The following is a 25458-nucleotide window of genomic DNA, read 5'->3' on the forward strand; positions in this document are numbered from 1 at the left end:
AGGGTTGGGGAAAGGCTGGGGAGCTCTAGCCTGGATAGCACCAGGCTGTGGCCTGGTAATAGGCCAAGGGGTACTGGGGGTTGCAGAGGGCAGCCCAGGGCTAGGCCAAGGCAGCAGGTCTGAACCCAACCTTGCTGATGATGAGTGGCCTATACTGCAGTTTGCCCCAGAGAGTGGGGGCTAGCTGGTGACTGGCAGTGGCCTTATCCTGAGGTGAGGTGAGGTGGGGTTGGTGGGTGGGGGTTCCCCTGGGAGGGGAGATCTAGTGTGTGTGGGTACTGCCAGGGGGTAGCACCCAGGGCAAGGGGCACTGGGGTCCTGGGAGGGACATGGGGGGCCAGTGCAGAGGACAAGGTGGATCACTGGCCTGCAGAGGGTGCTCCAGAGGCTGGAGAGCTAATTCCCTGGATGACCAGCAGGAGGTGCCGCAGGGGTGAGTCCGGACCCTCTTACAGAAGCCTATATGTGCCTCAAATTCCCACTTCATCACATCTTAACCATCTCTTTATTAGCCTACATAAATCAGCTTTTTGAGTCTATCATGATAAAGCATGTTTTCTAATCTTTCAGTCATTCCTGTAGCTCTTCTCTGAACCCTCTACTTCTTGAACTGTTGACATCACAACTGGACACAGTATTCCAGCAGTGGTCATACCAGTACCAAGTAAAATAACCTCTCTACTCCTACTTCAGATTCACTTGTTTATGTATTCAAGGAGTGCAATAGACTTTTTTGGCCACAGCACCACACTGGGAACTCATGTTTCATAGATTATCCACCATGATCTCTAGATTTTTTTTTTTTTTCCAGAGTCACAGCTTCCCAGAATACAGTTCATCTTGTAAGTGTGGTCTGCATTCTTTGTTCCTAAATAAATACATTTACCCATATTAAAATGCATATGGGTTGCTTGCACCTAGTTTATCAAGCGATTGAGATTGCTCTGTAGTAGGGACCTGTCATCATCATTATTTACCAAGGACGTAGGATTGGATTTTAACAACAGTTCCAGTCTGTGACATTCCCCTGGTGTTATCTGGACCGGTGATCTGCTAGGTCACTCCAATCCTTGACTCTGGGAGCCAGCCTTACCCTGCTCTGTTGTGAGAACCCCCACTCCCAGGTTGTTCACGCACAGCCTATAGTATATAAGCTGATCCTAGCTACATGAGTGGGCCCTTTTGGCCAGCTGCTGCTTGGATTGTCCAACCGAATGACACTAGCCAATATCTCCGGTCCCAGACACAACACTAGGAACCTCCTTCTTGCAGTGTCCAATTATGCCCGCTGGATGCTGCAAGCTTATATAAGTTTGTCAATTTAACAAAGAAATTTATATATACCAGGTTTGTTATCCCAAGGGGAGTCTCTGACTAGGGTTACCATTCGTCCGGATTCCCCCGGACATGTCCGGCTTTTTCGGGTTAAAAATAGCGTCCGGGGGGAATTTGTCAATGTCCGGACTTCCCCTCCTCCCCCCCCCCCCCATGCAGATCCTGCACGCGGCTTACAAAGCAGCCGGTGCTCCAACAGCCAGAGCTGCACTTCCCCCCTCCTGAAACTTGACACCGCTCACATCCTCGCCCTCCCTGCACTCACAGATCGCCGGCTGTTCGTCTGGAGCTCCGACCCTGCTGCCCTCCCCCTGCTGTCGAGCGCGCCGCTCTGCAGCACAGTAAGGGGGCCGGGGGTCAGAGAAGCGGCAGGGAGGTTCTGGGGGGGGGTAATCAAGAGGCAGGGGGGAGGGTTGGATGGGTCAGGGAGTTTGGGGGGGGCTGTCTGGGGGTTGGGGGTGTAAGGTTTTGGGCAGTCAGGGTACAGGTGGGGGGGGTCTCAGGAGGGGGCAGTTAGGGGACAAGGAGCGGGGGGGGTCGGGAGTTCGGGGCGGGCTTTCTGGGGGAGGGTGGATAAGGTTTTGGGCAGTCAGGGTACAGGTAGGAGGTAGGGTCCTGGGCGACAGTTGGGGGGGGTCTTAGGAAGGGGCAGTTAGGGGATAAGGAACAGGGAGGCTTAGATAGGGGGTGGGGTTCTGGAGGGCAGTTAGGAGCAGGGGTCCCAGGAGGGGGCAGTCAGGGGACAGGGAGCAGAGGGGTTTAGATGCGTCAGGAGTTCTGGGGGGGGGCTGTCAGGGGGTGGGGGTGTGGATAAGGGTTGGGGCAGTCAGGGGACAGGTAGGGGGTAGGGTCCTAGGGGGCCAGTTAGGATGTGGGGAAGGTCTCAGGAGGAGGCAGTCAGGGGACAAGAAGCAGGGAGGCTTAGGGAGGGGGTGGAGTCCTGGGGGGCAGTCAGGGGACAAGGAGTGGGGGGGAGGGTTGGGGGTTCTGAGGGGGCAGGAAGTGGGAGGGAGTGGAAGGGGCAGGGGTGGGGCTAGGACAGGACAGGGGCGGGGCTAGGGCGGGGCTCCTCCCATCCTCTTTTTTGATTGTTGAAATATGGTAACCCTATCTCTGACAGACTTCAAAACAAACACACTGCTTCAGGTAAAATAAACAAATTTATTAACTGCAAAAGATAAAGATTTGAAGTGATTGTAAGTCAAAACCCAGCAAGTCAGATTTGGTCAAATGAAATAAAAGCAAAACACATTCTAAGCTGATCTTAACATTTTCAGTGCCCTTACAAACTTAAAAAGAAGAACAGGAGTACTTGTGGCACCTTAGAGACTAACAAATTTATTAGAGCATAAGCTTTCGTGGACTACAGCCCACTTCTTCGGATGCATCCGAAGAAGTGGGCTGTAGTCCACGAAAGCTTATGCTCTAATAAATTTGTTAGTCTCTAAGGTGCCACAAGTACTCCTGTTCTTCTTTTTGCGGATACAGACTAACACGGCTGTTACTCTGAAACTTACAAACTTAGATGCTTCTCACCACAGACTGGCTGGTTGCCCTTCAGCCAGGCTCTCCCCTTTGATCAGCGCTTCAGTTGCTTGGTGGTAGTGTCTGTAGATGGAGGTGAAAGAGAGAGCACATGGAAAGGGTCTCTCCCTTTTATCATGCTCTTTCTTCCCTCTTTGCTTTGCTCCCCCCTTTCAGAATCAGTTGAGCATTATCTCATCATAGTCCCAAACTGACCAAGGGAAGGAGGGGTAACTCACTCAAGAGTCCAACAGATCCTTTGTTGCTGCCTAGGCCAGTATCTTTTGTTCCTGTGAGGCTGGGCTGGGTTTGTCCCATACATGCTCTGATGAGGTGTGAACTGCCCCTCCGCTCCTGGAGGGTTTTGCTTGGGCTTGTTTTAAGCCATGAGGACACATTTTCAGCCTCATAACTATATACATGAAATTACAACCTATAACATTACTATAACAATGCTCAGTGCATCATGAGCCTTCCGAATACACCCGACATGACAAACTTTGCATTGGATACCACACAATCATATTATAAGGATGAACATGGGGGTGTAGGGTGTTCCACTGAGGTACAGAGCATCACAGTCCACTTAACTAACTTTTCCCCCTAAAAATGGACAATTATTACCATTTTTAATAGTCATTTCTAAAAGACTGTCGGACAGGGGGCTTCCCCTATAAAATACTCTCTATAGCTAAAGGGAATAAGGAATATTAAAATGAAACCCTTACCTATACTTTATATTTCAGATGCTTTGTTTTTAATTCTTATTCTGTATCTTCAAAAAAGTTTTTAAAAAATCTAATGCTTGTTGCCATGGGACTAAGCAGGCCAAGGTCGCTGTACTCAAAACCCCACAGCATGTTTGACTGTGTAGTGTTGTACAGTGACAGGATCATGTTAACTCTCTGGGCTAATTTAGTCCATCAAAATGAACATAAAGATAAGAGTGGCAGGCAAGCCTAACTTATTTTACACTGGATGGGAGCTTATTTATTTTCTGTGTCTTTTATTTAATTTCAAGCTTCCATTTTGGACTATGTGCATAGAGTAACTATGCTTATGAAGTGGATTGCACAGAATGTGGTTTGCATGTCACTTCATAAAACTTTCTGGGCTTTTTCCACTTTTTTTTTTCTATAACTGTGGTGGGTTTTTTGAGTTGGGGAAAACTGCAACAACACCATTAAACCTTAATTTGCTACTACTCACCCTATAATCACTGAGCTGAGCACTTTATTCCACTGTAGTTGCAAATATTACATAAAAGTTTCTCTTTCAATATTAAGAATTGTGACCATATTCTACTGCATTTTTAAGTTTACAATGGTGAGACTGGATTATTCTATGGTCTTTGGCAAGGCTGACCCTAGACCAAATGGCATCCCGGGGAGGAGTGTCTTTGGCGCCTCCGCACCCCCATCTAAGGGGGTATGAATACCTCTTCATGCATCTGCAGCCTTGCTCGATGGTGGTGGCTGCGGTAAACGAGAAGGAAAGGCAGGGACAACAAGCCCCAGTGCCTAAGTCCAAGGATGCCAAGCACCTGGACTTATTTGGGCATAAAGTATACTCTATGGGGGGTTGCAACTCAAAATTGCCAACCAGCAGGCAATTCTGAGTAGGTACAGCTTCAACTCCCAGAACTCGATGCTCAAGTTTAAGGAGATGATGCCAACTGAGTTCAAGGAAGAGTTTGGAGCTATAATGGAGGAGGGCAAGGCAGTGGCACGGACCTCTTTAAAGGCCTCACTGGATGCTGTGGACTCGGCAGCGCACACCTTGTCCTCTGGTATTGCCATGAGGCATAGCTCATGGCTGCAGGCCTCAGGACTCTCGCCTGAGGTTCAACAGACCATGCAGGACCTGTCTTTTGATGGGACAGGTCTGTTTGCGGAGCAGACTGACTCTAGGCTTCATAACCTAAAGGACTCAAGGGCTACCATGAAATCCTTGGGTATGCACACCCCGGCAACCCAACGTAAACATTTCAAGCCTCAGCAACAGTGCTCCTATCCTTCTTGGCTGAACCAGGACTTTTACAGGAGAAGGGGTAGGAATGGCAGAAGAGAGCCTTCCAACCCACCATCCGGGCAGGGCCAGGGGCCGACTAAATCATTGTCGGGTTCCAAGCAGGCCTTTTGAAGGGGCGCCCGAGGACAGTGCACCAGCCTCAATTCCGGATCCTTCCCTGTCTTTTTTTTAATTGTCTGTCCCACTTCTACCATGCTTGGTCCCTAATAACTTCAGACCGCTGGGTCCTCCATATGGTGGAAGTGGGATATTCTCTCCAGTTCTGCTCCTGCCCTCCCTCCCACCCCCCACTTCCCCATCCCTCTTCGGGGACCCCTCTCCTAAGCAACTCCTTATCCAGGAGGTGCAGGCACTCCTCGCCATAGGAGCAGTGGAGGAGGTTCCTCAAGAGCTAAGGTGCAAGGGATTCTACAGTTCTGCAGAAAAGGACCTGGGGATTACAGTAGATGAGAAGATGGATATGAGTCAGCAGTGTGCCCTTGTTGCCAAGAAGGCTAATGGCATATTGGGCTGCATTAGTAGGAGCACTGCCAGCAGATTGAGGGAAATAATTATTCCCCTCTATTCAGCACTGGTGAGGCCACATCTGGAGTACAGCATCCAGTTTTGGGCTCCCCACTACAGAAAGGATATGGACAAATTGGAGAGAGTCCAGCAGAGGGCAACGAAAATGATCAGGGGGCTGGGGCACATGACTTACAAGGAGAGGCTGAGGGAACTGGGCTTGTTTAGTCTGCAGCAGAGAAGAGTGAGGGGGGATTTGATAGTAGCCTTCAACTACCTGAAGGCGGGTTCCAAAGAGGATCGAGCTAGGCTCTTCTCCGTGGTAGCAGATGACAGAACAAGGAGCAACGGTCTCAAGTTGCAGTGAGGGAGGTCTAGGTTGGATATTAGGAAACACTATTTCACTAGGAGGGTGGTGAAGCAATGGAATGGGTTACCTAGGGAGGTGGTGGAATCTCCATTCTTAGAGGTTTTTAAGGCCCAGCTTGACAAAGCCCTGGCTGGGATGATTTAGTTGGTGTTGGTCTTGCTTTGAGCAGGGGGTTGGATTAGATAACCTCCTGAGGTCTCTTCCAACCCTAATCTTCTATGATACTCTTGATGCTTCCTAACCTCCAAGGCCAAGGGGGGTCTCAGAGCCAGTCTAGATCTGCGTGTACTCAACAAATACATGGTAAAGTTGAAGTTCCACATGGTATCCCTGGGCACCACTATCCCCTCCCTGGATCCGGGAGACTGGTACACTGCCCTTGACATGAAGGACACATACTTCCATATAGCAATTTGACCTGCACACCGCCGATTCCTATGTTTCGTGATCAACACAAGCATTATCAATTCACAGTCCTTCCATTTGGCCTCTCAACAGCCCCCTCGAGTGTTCAGCAAGTGCATGTCGGTTGTGGCCACTTTCCTCCGTTGGAGGCAGGTGCAGGTATACCCCTACCTCGACAACTGGCTGCTCAGAGGCCGCACCAGGGGGCAGGTGGAGTCTCAAATCTGATTAGTCAGCCACACATTCAAACGACTGGGTCTCCTCCTCAACTTGAGGAAGTCAACCTTGGAACCGACCCAAAGAATAGAATTCATTGGGATGCTATTAGACTTGTTTCAAGGCAAGAGCACTTTTGCCAGAGGCCCGATTCAAAGCCATCACAGGCATCATTCAAGGCCTCTGGCAATATCTGACCACTACAGCAAGGGGATGCCTGAGTCTCCTCGGCCACATGGCTGCCTGCACTTACGTGACCCAGCACACCAGACTGAGGCTCAGGCCTCTACAGGCATGGCTCGCTTTGGCATGTCACCCGGGACACAACAGCTTGAATTCAGTGGTCATGATGCCGAGGCAGGTGCTCAAGTCCCTTCAATGGTGGCTTGACCCTCGGGCAGTGTGCGAAGGAGTCCCCTTCAACAGCCCTCAGCCTTCCTTTTTGCTGGTAACGGACATGTCAGCTCTGGGGTGGGGTGCGCATTTGGAAGACTTCCAAACACAGGGCCTTTGGTTGCAGGACGAGCTCTCTTTCCATATCAACATCAAGGAGCTGAGGGTGGTGCAACTAGCATGCCAGACCTTTCAGGCCCAACTCGTGGCAGTTCTAATGGACAACACCACAGCCATGTTTTATATCAACAAGCAGGGTGGAGCCTGGTCCTCTCCCCTATGTCAGGAAGCCCTCCAGCTGTGGGAGTTCTGCATAGCCCACTCCATTCACCTGGAAGCATCCTTTCTACCAGGAGTTCAGAATGCGGCTGGCGGACGGCCTCAGCTGGTCCTTCCACATGCACGAGTAGTCTATCTGGCTGGATGTCATACACCTCGTCGTCCAAAGGTGGGGGTTTCCCCAGGTTGACCTGCTTGTCACCTGCAGCAACAGGAAGTGCCTAATGTTCTGCTCCTTCCAGGGACACAGCCCAGGATCAATCACAAATGCATTCCTGCTACCATTGGAAGGTCGCCTGCTCTACGCTTTCCCCCCGTTCCCTCTCATGCACCAGGTCATACTCAAAAGTCCACAGGGATGCAGCAGAGATAATTCTGGTGGCTCCAGCATGGTTTGGCCTCAACAATATTGGTACACCACGCTCCTGGAACTGTCAGTGGGCGCCCCGGTCACGTTGCCTCTCCTCCCCGACTTGATCACTCAGGACCATGGTCGCCTTCATCACCCTAACCTGCAGTCCCTGCATCTCACGGCTTGGAAGCTTCAGAACAAGTAAGGGAGGTCCTCCTCGGCAGCAGGAAGCCCTCCACTAGAGCCACATATCTGATGAAGTGGAAGAGATTTACTTGTTGGTGTGACCAACATCGTACACCCCCTCTCCAGGCACCTGTACCTTAGGGTTACCATATTTTGTGCCTCCCAAAGGAGGACACTCCACGGGCCCGCCCCCTCCCCAACTCCGCCCCCTCCCCAAAGTCTCCGCCCCCTCCCCTGCTTCCCGCGAACATTTGAGTTGCGGGAAGCCTGAAGCAGGTAAGGGGGAGTGTGGGGGGGAGGAGGCGCGGCCCAGGCTGTCCCCGGCCCTGGGGTGCTGGCCCCGGGCCCGGCCGACCACCCCCGGCCCGCCCAGCACTGCGGTCCCCGGCCCGGCCCCCAGGCCCCCGGCACCGCACTGCCGGTCCCCAGCCCGGCCCCGCCGGAGCCCCCGAGCCAGGCACCGCGTCCCCAGCCCGGCCCCGCCGGAGCCCCCGAGCCAGGCACCGCGCCCCCCGGCCCGTCCCCGGAGCCCCCGGCCCGGCCCTGCTCCGCCGGCCCGGCCCCCCCGATTTTCCCAGACATGTCCAGCTTTTTGGGCTTTCCCCCCAGACAGGGATTTGGAGCCCAAAAAGCCGGACATGTCCGGGAAAATCCGGACGTATGGTAACCCTACTGTACCTCTCATCCTAGAGTACCTTCTGCACCTGAAGCAGCAAGGCCTGGCAACGTCCTCCATAAGGGAACACCTGGCTGCTATCTCCCCCTTCTACCCAGGAGTGTCTGGTCACTCTGTCTCACCAACCTTATGGTTGGTTGCTTCCTCAAGGGTCTGGACTGCCTACATCCCCAGATCAGACAGCCTGTTCCCTTGTGGAACCTTAATCTGGTCCTCTCCAGGCTAATGGGGCCCCAATTTGAACCGCTGGTGACTTGCTCCCTTCTATATCTGTCTTGGAAGGTAGCTTTCTGGTCGTTATTACCTCTGCAAGGAGGGTGTCTGAGTTAAAGGTCCTTACCTCTGATCCACCTTATATGGTTTTCCACAGGGATAAGGTGCAACTCAGGCCTCACCTGGCCTTTCTTCCCAAGGTGGTGTAACACTTCCACACTAGTCAGGAAATTTTCCTGCCTGTTTTTTACCATAAGCCTCATGCCAGTAGCCGGAAGCAGAGGCTGCACTCCCCTGACGTCTTGCGAGCACTAACCTTCTACATCAAGCGCACTTAGCCTTTCAGAAGTCGAATCAGTTGTTCATAGCAGTTGCAGCACCGAGGGTAAAGATCTCACAGGAGACTCTTTACCCTTTTGAAAGTCTCCGTGTGGAGACATTGGGGCTTCCTGCCTCTTCACTTGAGCGGGTGAAGCCGTGCTCCTGATAGGTTCCAACCTAGCAGAGGGGTGTGAAGGAGAGGGTTTACTTGTGCCCGTCTCCATATGCGGCTGCAGAGATTTCTCCATCAGGAGCATTTTTAGCCGCAAGTCCCTGTCACAATGAGCCCTGGTTTTCAGGCTCGTACAGTGGAGACACTTGGCAGGGATGTGTGTGTCTCCGAGGCACTTCACACACCATGAGTGTCCATCAGACTGTGGTATAGGCTCCTTACAGGAGTCACATTTCTTAAAGCCTGGGGACCCCGGCGTCATGGGAGACAGTCTCAACAGGAGACGAACGTGAGGGGAAAAGTGTTTTGTTTTGTTTTAAACTAACTATTCTAAAGGAAGGGAGAGCACTCGGATATTTCTATCTAACTAATTCTATTTCTTTTTACTTATTTCCTTCAGTGACCACGGAAGAGGTTCAGCACTGCCCCGAGTACCGTCTTCAGCCGAGGACAGTTGAAAAGGAAGTGAGAGGGGTGCGGGACACGCATGCTCAGGCAGATCCTAATGATGCCACGAGACAGCAGCTGAGCAGGTGTGTCCCGACCAGGCACTGCTACCAAAAATCTCTGATCAACGGTGCTGGGATGCACCGTTATCTGTAGTGGAGCACCCACAGGGACAGTACTCAAAGAAGAACTCATGTTTTGTGTAGCATGCACTCACTGCCCCTTTTGTAGCTGTTCCTTTTCATGCTCACCCTTCCTTGTTGCAGCAGTGTAGCTGGGGGGAGAGGAGTGGGGCAGGGGCCGCTTCCCCACCGAGCACAAGTGGCACCTTTTTAATTTTACTCACCTGGGAGCGAAAAAAAAAGAAGACGCCACCTGCTGTGGCACTCTTACTAAGAGGGTGGCGCTCCAGGTCTTCGGTGGTGGGCCCTTCACTAGCTCCGGGTGTCTTCGGTGGCACTGAAGCTTCATCGCCAAAATACCGCCGAAGACCCGCGGAGCGAGTTAAGGTCCTGCCACCAAAGTACCACTGAAGACCCGGAGTGCCGCCCCATCAGTAAGAGCGCTGCAGTGGGTGGTGCCTTTTTTTCCCCACTCCCCGTTCCCCCCACCTGGCTGTGCCCCTGCCTTGTTGTAACACACTGTCCTGCCTTTGGGAGTTTTAAAATATTTGTATAGTGTAAAATCTCAGTGAAATGCCAGGCTAGCCCTCAGCCTCGCCCTGCTCCCCTGCCTCTACAGGCCCTTCCCAAGGCTCCAAAGCCACCCCTGTGCCCGTTTCTATGGCCTGCGCCTCTTTCACTCCACCTTTTCTTGCCACGGGCTCCCTTTCTCCCAAATCCTTTCCTGCCTGGCGGCCAGTCAGGTGTTGCTCCAAAGCGTTTGGTCTCTTGAAGGCCAGACAGGCTGAGCCTGCCTGCCTCCGTCCTCACTCCCTACTGACCCCGGGGGTGCGGGAAGCTGGAGGCAAGTGCAGGGCTTGTGACAAGTCTCTCGCCCACCCGCTTGCGGTGTCCCCCGAGGGCTCTGGGAGAGCCGCAGTCTTGAGGTCAATAAGCTTCTTACACGTTTGGAGGACACTCTGCGGCTGGTGGAAAAATCCCTACAGCTGGCAAGGCGTGTACGCCAGCGGGAGTGCCCGGCGGAGGAGGCGGGGAGGCTGGGTGCCCAAGCGGTTCTGGGAAGCGCGAGCAAGACGGGGCGAAGGAAAGGGGGAGCGGCGGAGGGAGGCGAGGGTATCCGATGGGGCTGGCAGCGCGGTCTAGCTGAGCTGTGTGGGCCGACGTCAGGCCCAGCTGCAGCGTCGGACTCCTCCTCCCCCTACTGGGGGGCCGCGGCCGGGGGCAGGGCTCGGGCAGAGGCGGACCCCTGCGGCGCACGGGGGTAAGTGACACGCGGGGAGGGGCGGCCCGCGCAGGGCTGTGCCTGTCCCGGCCGCTCGCGGCAGCCGCGTTGACCCCCCGGCTTCCCCTTGGCGTGCGGCCCCCTGGCCTCCCACTGCTCCGCTTCGTCTGGCGCCACGGCCCGCAGGCGCTGCCCGCTCCCCAGAGCCGCGCCTCTGCCGGGCTCGGCGCGCAGGCTGCGGGCGGCGCCCCCCGGCCGTGCGGAAGAGACGGGGAAGGGGCCGAGCGGGAGCCGAGGCGCTGCCCGGCGGGTAGGTGTCGCGCTGCCCCGCCCCGGGCCCAGCGGTGCTTCCTCTCAGCCGGGGCGGGACGTGGCTCGGGCTGTTGGTGGGGGAAGAGGGAGCCGCTGCCCGACCGGGCAGGGGGCCCCGCTCCTGGCCGGTGTGTGCAGCCCCGCGTCTGCGGGCGGGCTCCGCGGAGCGCGCAGGGCTACCTGACCCCTAACCGCACGACACCCGCGCGATGTGACACGGCCCTACGACCGGGCGCTGCTCACTTTCGCTGTAGACAGCCTCGCTACAGGCTCCCTGGAGCGTGCCCAGGTGCTGGGGTTTAAGTCATTGGTTTCCAGCCTTGCTGACCAAAGGCACCGTTCCCAGGAGCCTGAGGGCTAAACACAGGGTGTACATTTATGTCTTTTAAAAATAGAAGAGTAAATGCCCACCTAGTGCGCCTCTGTAACTGAATCTGCCTGCCCACATGAATACCCAGTGTGTGGGGGTATTGAGTTAATGACATTTTGCAAGTGGTCAGCTTTGCTCTGGCCGAACAGTTGTAAGGACAACCTGGCCATGGGCCTCTGCTGCCCCGCACACTCCTTTCCTAAGCACCCAGATGAGAAAATTAAACTGTAAACACTTTATTGGCTAGAGCTGGAGCAATACATCTACTCTGCAGCTCAAATGGAACATAGCTCTTTGTGTGCAGGCTCTGCAACTGGAGTGTGGAAGGAGGGGGAAGTGCTCCTATGCTGGTCACACTTGCATGTTAAAGTGTCAGTTTACAATAGATTTCACCTCTTTCTGCACTTTAAGATCCCACATTCAATTAACATAATAGCAAGCAACGTCTTTGTCACTAGACTTGAAACATGAAAATCTTTTATGAGTGGTGGTGACTGCTTTCTGCATTATGGTCTTATGAGTCACAGGTTCCTAGCACTGACTTAATTAGAGATCAGCTTGTACTGCTGATTCAGTGTTTAGTTTTCAAACGATTCTCTCGTTGGATGGCATGCATGACTGATGTTAAAACGTGCCCAGTTAAAAATTTGCCCAGCGTGGGATATGATGTGCCTGACATACCCTTGGGAAGCAAAATTCCTATTTCAGAAAAACTAGGATTTCACCAGTGTTTCAAAAGTGACAGGTTCTGATTCTGATAACAATATGTCTTCTGATGGTGTCACCTATTCTTGACCCTACAGCTGGCTGGTGTGTCTGCGTTAGGTCACTAGATGAAGAGGTAAGAGGTGTCTTCTATTGCTTGTGTCCCTCTCAGTTGTGGGTATTACCGTTTGCTGGGTTGTGGCATCGCCATGGATTAGAACTGTTCTCACGACCATGCCCATTCCTGGGCTGCAGGCTACACTGGGCTGGTCCGGCAAAGTTAGAGGTGGGATTTTGACTGTGGCAGAAATTTTATGAAACAGTGACTTAGTTGTGTGATTGGTTCTCTCATCCATTTTGTTAGATTGTAGATGTCAGACTGGAGTGAATTGCAGTTCTTACAATGCTGCAGGTGGACATTTGTCTTCTTACAAATGGAATATTGTCATTTGTTGTTCTTTAGGGATCCCATATCTTGCAAACACAGCTTTTAGTTTGGAAATTGGTGCCATAACCATATGCCTCTGGCATACATAGGATAAATACACTGATAAATAATCTACTAGGAGCAAATATAAATATCTACAGCTATCTTGTGCCAAGGTAGATCAGCATTTTGGTGAGCTTGGTTCTTTCTAATTGCTTTTACTCATTCCTGACACTGTCAGTATTCTTCTCCAAGTTGTTTTGTGTCTTGAAACATGTTTGATCAATACACAATATTTCTAAGTTGTGTTTTGTCCCCCCCCAATTGAATATTCTGATATAATTTATGTGGACACTTATACATGTATTGCCTCATGTCTCTAAGAATGACTGTCCAGTCTCCTGCCAATGATAGTCTCTGTCCCGAGGAAGTGTGTCTTTCAGCTGAATCAATGGTGGCATGAGCGGGAGCTCTAGTGTAGACAGGCTCTATCTGGAAGCAAGTCTACTAAAAATGTTGGTTAAAACACGTCAACCACAAGGGTCTTCTCTATCTATGGTCTACCCCAGCTGCCACTGATCCAGCTGAACTTGTGAGAATATTTTTCGGCACCTAGCTGTGGCCATGTTATAGGCTAATCCTTTAGATCAAACCCTACTTATGGGCATCTCCTCTTCCAGCCTCCTGTTCCATGTTCCACAGCTTCTCTATTGCAACCATAGGACATATGAAGAAAAAATGGCTTAATGCAATAGGTGCAGCTGTTTGTTTCTGTACTCTTGTTTTGTTTTTAAATCCATGCTGTTTATTTGCTTTCTGTGCCTGTGGGATTCTACATGTGTTACAGAATCTCCCCTGTTGCCTACTCTAAATTTTCTAGGTCATTTTTAGTTTGGTTTTGTCTTGTGTATTTTTTTTAAATGCTAGAAGTCTAAATAGTAAGATGGGTGAATTAGAGTGCCTGGCATTAAATGAGGATATCCATATAATTAGGCATCGCAGAAATATGGTGGAATGAGGATAATCAATGGGACACAGTATTACCAGGATACAAAATATATAGGATTACAGAGTAGGTTGCGTGGGTGGGGGAGTGGCACAATATGTAAAAGAAAGCACAGTTAAATAAAGAACAAATCTTAAATGAATCAAAGTGCACCCTAGAATCTCTATGGATAGAAATTTCATCCTTGAAAAATAAGAGTATAGCAGTAGGAATATACTACCGATCACCTAAATAGGATGGTGATTGTGAAATGTTCAGAGAAATTATAGAGGCTACAAAGGTGAAAAATGCAATAATAATGGGGGATTTCAACTCTCCCCATATTGACTGGGTATCTGTCACATCAGGAAGGGATGCAGAGATGAAATTTCTAGACACCATGAATGACAGCTTCTTGGAGCAGCTAGTTCTGGAACCCACAAAGGGAGAGGCAATTCTTGGTTTAGTCATAAGTGGAGCACAGGATCTGGTCCAAGAGGTCAATATAGCTGAACTGCTCAATAATAGATTAAATTTAATATAATTGTAGGAGGGAAAATACCAAGGAAACCCGCCACAGTAGCATTTAACTTCAAAAAGGGGAACTACACACAAATGAGGAATCTAGTTACCTGAAAATTAAAAGGAACAGTGACAAGAGTGAAATGGCTGCAAGCGGCATGGAGATTATTTGAAAACACCATAATAGAGGCTCAAACTAAATGAATATCCCAAAGAAGAAGAAAAAAGAATTATAGACAATAAGAGGAACAAAAATAATGCCATCATGGCTAACCAACAAAGTAAATGAGGCAGTTAGAGGCAAAAAGACATCCTTTAAAACTGGGAAGTCAAATCCTAGTGAGGAAAATAGAAAGGCGCATAAGGTCAAGTGTAAATGTATAATAAAACAAGCCGTCAAAGACTTTGGTAAGCAGCTAGCTAAAGACAAAACTTAACAACAAAAAAACCTTTAAGTACGTCAGAAGTAGGAAACCTGCTAAACCAGGGGCGGCAAACTATGGGCCAGATCTGGCCTACCAGCCGTTTTAAGCTGGCCCTCAAGGTCCCACTGGGGAGCGGGATCTAGAGCTTGCCCCGCTCCTGTGATCCGTCGTTCCAGCTGGGGAGCAGGGTCGGGGGCTGCTCTACGTGGCTCCCAGAAGCCACGGCCTGTCCCCCCTCCGGTGCTCCAATGGGAGCTGCAGAGGTGATGCCTGTGGACGGGGCAGCGTGCAGAGCTGCCTGGCCATGCCTCTATGTAGGAACCAAAGAAGGGACATGCCGCCGCTTCTGGGAGCGCTTGAAGTAAGCGTCATCCTCAGCCTGCACCCATGAGCCTCTCTCCACACCCAACCCCCTGCCCTGATCCACCCCTCCCCCCAAACCCCCTCCAAACCCCTTGATCCCAGCCTGGAGCACTCTCCTACAACCCAAACTCCTCATCCCCAACCCAACCCAGAGCCCCACCCCCAACCAAAGCCCTCACCCCCTCCCACACCCCAACCCCAATTTTCTGAGCATTTATGGCACACCATACAATTTCTATTCCCAAATGTGGCCCTCGGGCCAAAAAGTTTGCCCACCCCTTTGTTAAACAGTCAGTGGGTCCAGTGGACCATCGAGGTGCTAAAGGAGCACTCAAGGAAGACAAGGCCATTGCAGAGAAGCATGAATTCTTTGCATCGGTCTTCATTGCAGAGGATGTGAGGGAGATCCCCACACCCAAGCCATTCTTTTAGGTGACAAATCTGAGGAACTGCGGCATCAGCAGAAGAGGTTTTGGAACAAATTGTTAACACAATAGTAGTAAGTCACCAGGACCAGATAGTATTCACTTGAGTTCTGAAAGAACTCATATGAAATTGCAGAATTACTAACTGTGGTAATTAGTAATGTAACCTATCATTTATATCAGCCTCTGTACCAGATGACTGGAGGGTAGCTAATGTAATACTGATTAAAAAAAAAAAAAAAAAGGCTCTAGAGGTGATCCTGCCAATTACAGGTTGGTAAGCCTAACTTTAGTTCTAGGTAAATTGGTTGAAACAATAGTAAAGAACAGAATTATCAGACACAGATAAACATGATATCTTGAGGAAGAGTCAACATGTTTTTTGTAAAGGGAAATCATGCCTCACCAATCTATTAGAATTCTTTGAAGGGGTCAACAAACATGTGGACAAGGGTGATCCAGTGGATATAGTATACTTGGGCTTTCAGAAAGTCTTTCAGGTGGACCCCACCAAAGGCTCTTAAGCAAAATAAGCACTCCTGGGATAAGAGGGAAGGTCCTCTCATGGATCAGTGACTGATTAAAAAATAGGAACAATGGAGAGAGGTAAATAGCGGGGTCCCCCCCCAGTGACCTGTACTGAGACCTGTGTTGTTCAACATACAGTAACGCCTCACTTAAAGTTGTCCCGGTTAATGTTGTTTCCTTGTTATGTTTCTGATCAATTAGAGAACATGCTCGTTTAAAGTTGCACAATGCTCCATGTAGTAGGTTTGGGCCGAGGTTCGGCCCTCAGCGGGGCTGTGGGGTGTCCCACCGCCTCGCTCTGGTCCGGCGGTAGTCTGGGACAACAGGCACACAGTTAGGGGCTCAGGCCCATAAGCAGGGGCTGAGTCAAGAGGTCCGAAACCCAGGCCCTTAAGCAAGGGCTGAGGCAAAGTCTATAGCAGCCCAGGCCCTAAGTCAGGGTGGGCAGCAAGCAAGCAGTCTGTCAGAGGCCCAGGCCTTTTTGCAGGGTCTGGGTCAATTTGTGGCAGCCCAGGCCCTAGGTCAGGGCAGGGCAGCAAGCAACTAGTTAGTCAGGTACCCAGGCCTTTAAGCAGGGTCTGGGTCAGTTTGTGGCAGCCCCAGCCTCTCTAGGCCAGGGAAAAAGAGGGGAGTCTGCCACCCAAGGAGTGGGTGGCAGGGGGGACGCAGGCCCTCCCACTCTACTGCGTCCCAGCCCGGGGCCCTAGCAGCGACAGAAACTCGCTGCTGTCAGTGGGGATCCTGGCCGCAACACACTGACATCGGCTCTGGCAGTGCAGCAGCCAGACTGGGGTTGGCTGCCCCCAGGCTACTTCCACACTCCCCCTCCTATGGTACCTGGGCCGTCTTGGTGTCGTCGGTGCTCTCCACCAGCATTGACTCCTCTGGGTAGGTAGCGAAGGGCAGGCTCGGCTTGTCCTTGGGGTAGCTGGCACGGGGCAGGCTTGGCCAGTCCTCCTCGGGGTAGCTGGCATGGGGCAGGCCGGTCGCAGCCTGCGGCTGTTTCCCCAGCGGGAGCTCGGCCACAGACGTCTGTTCTCTCCGCCGGCCTGGGCTCCACTGAGCTCTGCAGGCGAGCTTTTATACTTCCGAGTTGGGGCCGTGACCTCGGCGGGGCAGGCTCCGGACCCGGTGGCTCCATCCATGTTGGGATTAGGGGAGGTTTGGCCCTCAGCAGGGCTGTGGGATGCCCCACTGCCTCGTTACACTCCCTTATAATGTTGTTTGGCAGCTGCCCGCTTTGTCCCACTGCTTGCAGAAAGAGCAGCCCATTGCAGCTAGCTGGTGGGGGCTTGGAACCAGGGTGGACCGGCAGCAGCCTGGCAGAACCCCTATCAGTTCCATGCTCCCCTAAGTTCCCAGTGCGGCAGCTACCCAGCAAGCTATCAATTGCCAGCATTTCAGCTGTCTCTCCCCCCATTGCCAGGAGCTGCTTCTGTCCTCTGCTTTGGAGCTGCTCCTGGGAGCCTCCTGCTTGCTGTGCTGGGGAGGGAGAGAAGAGGGGAGCTAATGTCAGGGTGTCTCCTGCCCCCTGCTTACCTCATTTCTATAGAGTGGGGGGCGGGGGGGACACGACAGGGCTCGGGACGGAGGGAGCTTGCTGGCAGCAGCTGCTGTCTCAACTTTCTGATCTGCTTAAAAGGGCAATGTACTTAGTGTGGGGTCAGCATACTTAAAGGGGCAATGCGCATCTCTCTCTCTCACACACACACACTGCATTTCTCTGTCTGCCATGCTGTCTCCCGTCCCTCCATTCGTGCTGCCTTGTTAATGTAGCCTCATATTTTACAACAATGTGTTAACCCTTGAGGGCTCAGTGGAGTTCTAATTCATCATTTAGCAGCAAGGCATTCCCTGGGAAATATCCCACCCTCTTCCACCCTCTGACTTCACCACCTCAGCCAAGCTTTACAATCATCATTGCTGTGCATAGTATTAAATTGTTTGTTTAAAACTTATGCTCTGTGTGTGTGTCTGTGTGTATATATATATATAAAAATAGTCTTTTGTCTGGTGAAAAAAATTCTCTGAAACCTAACCCCTCCATTTACATTAATTCTTATGGGGAAATTGGATTCGCTTAACTTCATTTTGTTTAAAGTCACATTTTTCAGGAACATAACTACAATGTTAAGCGGGGAGTTACTGTATTCATAAATGATCTGGAAAAAGGGGTAAACAGTGAGGTAGCAAAATTTGCAGATGATACAAAATTACTCAGGGTAGGTAAATCCAAAGCTGTCTGCGAAGAGTTACAAAGGGATCTCACTAAATTGGGTGAATGGGCACCAAAATGGCAGATGAAACTCAATGTTGATAAGTGCAGAATAATGTACATGGGAAAACATCCCAACTATACATAAAAATGGATGGAGTCTAAATTAGCTGTTACCATTCAAGAAAGAGACCTTGGAATCATTGTGGATAGTTCTTTGAAAACATCTGTTCAATGTACAGCAGCTTTGAAAAATAGCTAACAATGTTAGGAACCATTAGGAATAGGGTGACCAGATGTCCCAATTTTATAGGGACGGTCCAGATATTTGGGGCTTTTTCTTACATAGGTGCCTATTACCCCCACTCTCTGTCCCAATTTTTCACACTTGCTATCTGCTCACCCTAATTAGGAAGGGGATAGATAAGACAGAAAAGATCATAATGCCACTATATACATCCATGGTACAGCCACACCTTGAATAATGCATGCAGTTCTGGCTGACCCATCTCAAAAAAGATATATTAGAATTGGAAAAAGGAACTGAGAAGGACAACAAAAATGATTAGGAGTATCGAACAGCTTCCATATGAGGAGAGAGTAAAAAGACTGTGTCTGTTCAACTTAGAGAAGAGATGACAAGATGGAGGTCTATAAAATCATGAATGATGTGGAGAAACTGAATAGGGAAGTATTATTTACACCTTCACATAACACAAGAACTAGGGGTCACCTGATGAAATTAATAGGCAGCAGGTTTTAAACAAACATAAGAAAGTATTTCTTCACGTGACGCATAGTCAACCTGTGGAACTTTTTGCCAGGGGATGTGAAGGCCAAAAGTATAACTCATAGAATCATAGACTATTAGGGTTGGAAGAGACCTCAGGAGGTCATCTGGTCCAATCCCTTGCTCAAAGCAGGACCAACACCAACTAAATCATCCCAGCCAAGGCTTTGTCAAGCCGGGCCTTAAAAACCTCTAAGAATGGAGATTCCACCATCTCCCTAGGTAACCCATTCCAGTGCTTTACCATCCTTCTCATGAAATAACTTGGTTCAAAAAAGAACTAGATAAGTTAATGGAGGATAGGTCCATCAATGGCTATTAACCAAGGTGGTCAAGGATGCTAGCCCGTGCTCTGGGTGTCCCTAAACTTTTGACTTCCTGAAGCTGGAACTAGATGACAGGATGGATCACTCAATAATTGCCCTGTTCTATTCATTCCCTTTGAAGCATCTGGCACTGGCCACTGTTGCAAGACAAGCTACTGGGCTAGATGGATAATTGGTCTGACCTAGTATGTCCATTCTGATGTTCTTATGTATATATTATGCTGCTATAAGTAAATGTGCAGAGTAGAAATAGCCTGAGACGGAGACAAAGAGCCATTAGGTTGCAGGGATGACTGGGATGAGGAACCCAGGAAGTGGTAGTAAGAGACAGGATAGGGAGAAGCTGAAGAAAACTGAGGCAGAAGAGTCTGCCCACTGGAGAACACTCCCCTCCAGAGCCTAAATGGAATCCAAGATTCTTGAGTTTCAACATTTCTCTGCTGTCAGCAAATACTTATGAAACCCATTTGCAAAGTGGGTGTCTCATGCCCTTTTTCTTCTTGTCCACCTAGAGCAGTGGTTCTCAACCAGGAGTCTCAACCTGGTGCTCTCTTGGGGGCCACAAGCAGGTACCAGGGGGGTCCACCGAGCATGGCTGGCATTAGACTCACTAGGGCCCAGGCAGAAAGCTGAAACCCTGCTGCACAGGATTGCAGCCCGGGGCCCTGAACCCCACTACCTGGGGTTGAAGTCAAAGCCTGAGCAATTTAGCTTTGCGGTGCCCTCTGTGGTGTGGGGTTCCAGGCAATTGCCCTCCTTGCTACCCCCTAACGCCGGCCCTGGCTTTTGTATGTAGAAAAACAGTTGTGGCACAGCTGGGCTGTGGAGTTTTTATAGCATGTTGGGGCCAGCAGGGGGCGCTCAGAAAGAAAAAGGTTGAGAACCCCTGACCTAGAGGACAACTTACTACTGCTATCAGTTACTCCATTAGCTCGAGTGGCAGATGTCTATGTGGTGGATCTAAATGTTCCAACCCTGCTGATGAATAATGTGGGTGTCAGTATGGTTTCACATGGTGAAATTTTGGTTTATTTAATTTGCTTTTAAAAATACCTAGGAATACCTAGGAAATTACACACATAAAACTGCATTAAAAGAACATTAAGGTTACAAATCAAGCACTCGACATTAGGAAATGCCACTACGGGTGGCTGGGGTGCCCTGGAGCTCCTGGCCCCTGCGGGGGTGTCCCGCAACTCCCAGGCAGGCCCTCGAGGGTGGTGTGGAGATCCTGCAGCTCCCCATTTTGTCATACATCTTTTTAGTAAAAATCATGGATAGGTCACAGGCTTTCATGAACTTTTAATTCAGCCCTCTTATGTGTATGGATTATGATACAGTATTTAATTACATGATCATATACTATTTCCACAGGACCCCTGATTTAGTGCACAGGATGAACTTGCTCTGGGGATGAACTGTGGTTGTATAATGAATGAGACTTTTGTCTGTAGGCTCCATATCTCATTTGTTACGGAAGTTGGAAGGTATGTGTGAAGGAGGCAGGGAATTGCCGGAAGAGAAGGGGTGGTCTCAGGGTTAAAACAGTTGAATGCTGCTCTGTAGAACTAGATTCTATCCCTGCCTCTGCCACAAAATTCCTATGTGATGCTAGTCAAGCCACTTTAGCCAGACTTTTCATAGGCGGTCACTAACTGTGTGTTCCTTGGGTGCTTAAATAGAGAAGATGGGTGAGGTAATATCTTTTATTAGACCAACCTCTGTGTGGGAGAGAGACAAGCTTTTGAGCTACACAGATTCACAGACCTTGACGTCTGATTTGCAGAAGTGCTGAGCACTCACAACTGCAACTGCAGCCAATGGGAGCTGTGCTCTGAACATATAAAGTACTACACAATGTCAAGTACTCTGATGAGTGCAATAGAAAGGCCCATTAGGAAATTATTAATTCTGTCTTCAGGGCAGGGTTTGAATAAGTAAGGCCTGGAGCCAATTTTAACAATGAGGCTAAAACAAAATATTGAATAGCTGCTAATTCAGTGAGCACTGTTCAATGAAACATTAGGATCACCTCAGTTTTCAGGTCCATGTTTTCTCTCACAGGTCCTCATCATTTCTAGTTCTCAGTAGTTTATGATCAAGTATGTTCAGTAGAAAAAAAGCATAAGATAAATACATGGGACTTTTGAAAGGAGGACTAGAAAAATCTTTTGCATGGATCATATTTGCCCTATGTGATTCTAGTGTGATTCAGCCAAAATCACAAGTTATAAAAATGCCAGACTTTTCTGAGCACTAGAACATGCTGCACCTTTTGGAATGATTTATTACATTTCAACAGCTGCAACTCTGCAGAGGACAAGATAGAACTAGCAAAAAGATGAATGAACTCATGGAAGGCATGACTAGTAAGAATGAATTCTCATCCTCATGTCACTTATTTATGTATCAGAGAAGATGACTCATCAATTACGGAGCATCATATCTAGCTTTGGGTGGACCTAAAGATCATTTTCCTACCTGTCTTCACTTAACATTTCCACCACTGTCCTGTCACTATGCATATGAAAAAGCAAAACTATTGGGGGAGGGTTAGTGAGAAAGTTCTTTGGGATATTCTCTAAACTTAACGTCCTCATTTTCCATAAAAAGTTTGTGTGATTTTTGGGTTCCCTTCAGCCTCCTACTGCAGAAGTGGAGTCCAGCAGCTTCTTCCATACATTCCTACAGTTGCTTTTAATTGGTTTATATTTTCAAGGCTAGTACTACAAGGCAATCAGCTAGAAACCTACTTTTTAAAAAAACCCTAAGGTTAAGATTCTCCTTTATCATGCTAAGTATCCCACATCAGTGAGGCCCAAAAGCTGGCCCTACAGAGCACATTTCAGGTATTCTGGTACTAACAGACTTTATGTATTGGAGTTCACATGGTGCTTGCCTTCAATAGGAAATTAGGAAGTGTTAGGACATGACCTCGAGGAGCTGCATTAACTAACATGGTGCTAAATGTGTCTTTGCAGTAAGTGTAGACATAGACTGGTTGTGTTTAACATTGTGTCAGATAATTGTGAGTAAACCTACTAGAACCAGGGTTTACCCATGATCAGCTGATGTGCTGTTAAACATTACTTGTCCCAATCTACACTGGCTGCAAAGCCATGTTTTAACACAATGATATTTAACATGACTCCTCCAGGTCATGCCTAACCTGAGAGCTGCCCTAACTTGTGCTTCTGCTACAATGGCCTCCTATCGGTCTTGCAGAGGCTATTCAAGGGCCCTTTGCGCTTGGGGATATTCCGTGAGGGAGAGTTTACTCTGGGCCTATGACTCCTTTGTGTCAGCCTCATTAGCACATGGGGGCATAGTGAAACAATGAATTTGTCCCCTTCTATGTAGCCATACAACAGATAGAGCAGGCCTAGTGGCAACACAAGCTTTCCAATGTGCCTCAAACCATCATCTCTAAGAATGAGAGTTTAGTTTTATTATACTCGTTGAGATAGCTGAGGCTGAGACCACCCAAGTCGTATCATTATAACCCTTTGCAATATGGTGGTGGATTATTTTCTTCTGAGTCACTCTATTGCCAGGTGCCATAAGAGCTGTTGGATTTACCTGAAGAAATAAGGGGATTGGAGCCTCTCTCTGAGGTAGAAGGAACTAGGAACAAGCAAAAGAAGAAAAAAGCTTTTCTTTGCTTAAGATTGAGCTTTATGTTTTGTTGTTGTTGTTGAAATTAACACTAAATGAAGGAAAGGGAGTATCCAGTGAAGGTGTATTTTACTTGGAGCAGCCCTCTTTTCAGTTGTTTGTAGCTTTGTTTGTTGCATGGCACCCAGGGTTCTCTTAAGTTTGTTGCTTTTGTGCAATTATCAATGACTAATCTTAATTATTTTATATATTCCCAGGAAAAGATGAAGGTAAAGTTCCCAGTTGCACAAATCAACTTAACAAGACTTAAAGAAACTATTTTAAATATCTTATAATAAACATATTCCCAAACAAACAAAAAGTATTAAACTATTAGAATTTTAAAACAATTCTCTTCTTATTACTGAAATTCCTGGGTTTCTAATAATGGTTTCTCTGTCTACAAAGTTCTTGTAAATTTTTTCACCTCCTACTGTACTGTACTTGCAGCCTTAACTCAGAATAAAAAACTTTATTTTTGCTTGGTAATTTCATTGTTTTTTTTTTTTTATGGAATTTAAATCTTTGGTATGTGTTGGGAGGCAGAGGGAAAGATACCCTATGGCACTCTTAAACTCTAGGGGGCTAGGGAAGCCAGGGAACCGGGAATTCTAGATCACACTGGGTGGTAGGGAGGAGGGAACTCTCCAGAGCTTACAAACTCAGCGTGGTTCCTACCTACCTAACCTCTGCATGCCACTCTTTTCTATTTTCCCAGGCTCCCCACTTCTCCTTTGCCTCCTTGTAGATGTTCTGAAGTCCAGGTGGACATCATTAACCAGGAGCCTACTGCAGGCGCCAAGTTATTTAGCATATTCTGCAGACTTAAAGTCAGGAGAGAGGCAAAAAAGGGCTTGGGAGCAGAAATTAAGATATAGAGCATCTGGGAGTTGGAAAGCAGGGGCAGGCAGGATAGCTAATGTGACACCAGTTTTTTAAAAAGGCTCCAGAAGTGATTCCGGCAATCACAGGCAGCTAAGCCTAACTTCAGTACCAGGCAAATTGGTTGAAACTATAGTAAAGAACAGAATTATCAGACACAAAGATGACCGTGATTTGTTGAAGAGTCAACATGGTTTTTGTAAAGGGAAATCATTCCTCACCAATCTATTAGAATTCTTTGAGGGGGGGTCAACAAACATGGAGAAGGGTGGTCCAGTGACTGTAGTGTACTTGGGCTTTCAAAAAGCCTTTGACAAGGTCCCTTACCAAAGACTCTTAAGTAAAGTAAGCAGTCCTGGGATAAGAGGGAGGGTCCTTTGCTGAGTAACTGGTTAAAAGACAGGAAACAAAGGGTAAGAATAAATGTTCAGTTTTCACAGTGGAGAGAGGTAGTGGTGTCCTGTACTGTGACCAGTGCTATTCAACATATTCATAAATAGGGCTACGATTTTGTCCTGGAGGTCACGGAAGTTATGGAATCCGTGACTTTCAGAGACCTCCGTGACTTGAGCTCACCGTGCGTGGGAGCTGCAGGGTCCCCCCATCACCTGTGGTGGCTGGGAGATGCGTGGCTCCGAACTCCTACCTGCTGCGGGCGGGGGAGGGAGTGCCCCAGGAGCGCCTGGCCATGGCCCCCCGAGAGCTTGGAGCCGCTGTGGGACCCTGCAATCCCTGGCTGTGGGACCCTGCAATCCATGAGCTGTCGGGCCCCTGAGAGCTTGGAGCCACTACGGGTGGCTGGGGTGCCCTAGAGCTCCCGGCCCCTGCCGGGGTGCCCTGCAACTCCCAGGCAGGCCCTCCGGGGTGGTGTGGAGACCCTGCAGCTCCCCATTTTGTCATATATCTTTTTAGTAAAAATCATGGATAGGTCACAGGCTTTCATGAATTTTTCTTTATTGCCCATGACTTGTCTGTGATTTTTACTAAAAAGATGCATGACAAAATCTTACTCATAAATGATCTGGAAACAGGGGTAAACAGGTGGGAAAATTTGCAGACAATACAAAATTACTCAAGATAGTTACGTCTAAAGGAGGCTCTGAAGAGTTACAAAGGGATATCACAAAACTGGGTGGCTGAGCAACAAAATGGCAGATGAAATTCAATGTTGATAAATGCAAAGTAATGCACATTGGAAAACATAATCCAAACTATACATACAAAATAATGGGATCTAAATTAGCTCTTAACACTTAAGAGATCTTGGAGTCATTGTGGATAGTTCTCTGGAAACATCTGGTTAGCGTGCACCGGCAATCAAAAAAGCTAACAATGTAAGGAACCGTTAGGAAAAGGATAGATAATGAGGCAGAAAATATAATGCCATTATATAAATCCATGGTATGCCCACACCTTGAATACTGCATGCAGTTCTGGTCACCCCATCTTTAAAAAGTGAGAATTGGATGTATGAGAATTGGAAAAGGTTTAGAGAAGGGCAACAAAAACAATTAGGTGTATGGAAAAGCTTCTGTAGGAGGAGAGATTAAGAAGACTGGGATTTTTCTGTCTGGAAAAGAGTTGACTAAGGGGGAACATGATAGAGGTCTATAAAGTCATTAATGGGGTAGAAAAAGTGAAGGGAGAAGTTTTGTTTACTCCTTCACATAACACACAAACCGGGGTCACCCAATGCAATTAATAGGCAGCAGGTTTAAAACGAATAAAAGGAAGTACTTCTTCATATCATGTATAGTCAAC

General features: G+C 48.9%; 1 protein-coding gene across 4 annotated transcripts in view; it reads left to right on the forward strand.

Moving 5' to 3' along the window:
* The first annotated feature begins 10654 nt into the window (after positions 1-10654).
* PPP2R3A (protein phosphatase 2 regulatory subunit B''alpha) overlaps positions 10655-25458 on the forward strand; it is a 173994-nt gene continuing 159190 nt past the window's right edge. For 2 of the 4 annotated variants that reach the window (XM_054039289.1, XM_054039286.1), the window contains exon 1: positions 10991-11078. The gene's annotated coding sequence lies outside the window, so the exon portion shown is untranslated. Of the gene's footprint in view, positions 10808-10990; positions 11079-12253; positions 12292-25458 lie in introns of those variants that run through there. The other 2 variants (XM_054039287.1, XM_054039288.1) reach the window with 2 other exon arrangements.

This window comes from Malaclemys terrapin, chromosome 9 (genome assembly GCF_027887155.1).
Source record: "Malaclemys terrapin pileata isolate rMalTer1 chromosome 9, rMalTer1.hap1, whole genome shotgun sequence".
NCBI classification, from domain to species: domain Eukaryota; kingdom Metazoa; phylum Chordata; order Testudines; family Emydidae; genus Malaclemys; species Malaclemys terrapin.